This window comes from Coregonus clupeaformis, chromosome 5, assembly GCF_020615455.1.
Source record: "Coregonus clupeaformis isolate EN_2021a chromosome 5, ASM2061545v1, whole genome shotgun sequence".
Taxonomy (NCBI): Eukaryota; Metazoa; Chordata; class Actinopteri; order Salmoniformes; family Salmonidae; genus Coregonus; species Coregonus clupeaformis.
The window spans coordinates 46,783,566-46,784,672 of record NC_059196.1 but is presented as its reverse complement, the minus strand read 5'-3'; the positions used below and the strand labels follow the sequence as shown (position 1 = coordinate 46,784,672).

The 1,107-nt window shown below is 35.4% G+C and overlaps 1 long non-coding RNA gene across 1 annotated transcript; it reads right to left on the bottom strand.

Annotated features, from left to right (window-relative positions):
• Positions 1-227: 227 nt before the first annotated feature.
• On the bottom strand, positions 228-651 carry LOC123485562. Its single transcript, XR_006659054.1, has 3 exons — positions 617-651; positions 388-453; positions 228-255 (listed from the first exon to the last, which is right to left on the bottom strand). It is a non-coding gene; the product is annotated as an uncharacterized LOC123485562 (long non-coding RNA).
• Between the last annotated feature and the right edge of the window lie 456 nt (positions 652-1,107).

Sequence of the window (1,107 nt, the reverse complement as noted above, 5' to 3'; positions counted from 1 at the left end):
ACAGAGTGAAATGAAGGAAGCCTGTACAGAATAACATTTTTCGAAAACATGCATCCTATTTGCAAAAAAGCACCAAAAAAGCAGATAAATGATTTTTATTCCCTGAAGAGAATGCATTATGTCCTTCTCTCAATGTCTCTATCCGCCAATAAAGAAAAAATACTATTTAAAAAAATATGTATCATTTATACTACTCACCTCCTCACTTGAAGAGCGCTTCTCAATTATATGCTGATGGCCATGCTCATGCTCAGCCTTCAAAACAAACAATAAGACAATAAAATAATATACAGTACACATGGATGTAATACACTAACTTTAAGTATTTTCTAGTCTAACAGAACATTTGCACCAGCATTTCATGTACATACTATATGCATGGCTTACCAAAGCAATAGAGAGAAGCATCACAAATCCAAGTAGAACAACAATCTTCATGCTGAAAGTCTTCATCTAAATAGAGTACAGTATAATCATCAACTTGATCACTTTACCAATCCAACTATTCCCAACAAGTTACAGATTATATTATATGTATAATCTACTACACAGTTAACGAGCGTATAAGAATGACTTCAATCTGAACAAAGTGTTAGAATTATTAGTATGTCCATACCTTAACGTATCTCAGGGTTAAAAGCCTTCTCAGTGCCTCTGTATGCGTTAGCACACTCATCAATACACAGACAATATATAGTGTTTCTCAGCCAATCACAAAGCCCTAATGAAGCCTACATGTGTTGCAATGAAGGATGTTACATGTTTTCTGGGTGTTCCATGTAATGTCGGGCATTGCAAAACAGGCAAACAAATTAGCCTCTTGCCACTGCTATTAATCAAATGTGCGAACTGAAAATGTCAGTATAGGCCTACTATATCATTGTTTCCCATTTGCTGTTAATTCCAGAACAATATCTATTCCACATCTACATTTATGGCAAAAACATTCTCTGTGTGTAACACTCCGTGAGATTGCAATTTTACCTCTGACTGGGTAGTGTCAGTGGATCACAACCAGCAAATAGGGTCTACCTCACAAAGTGATCCAAATGTTTAATGCAACTGTCAGAAAGTATGCAAACAAGTTTGAGAAATTGTTAGAACAAT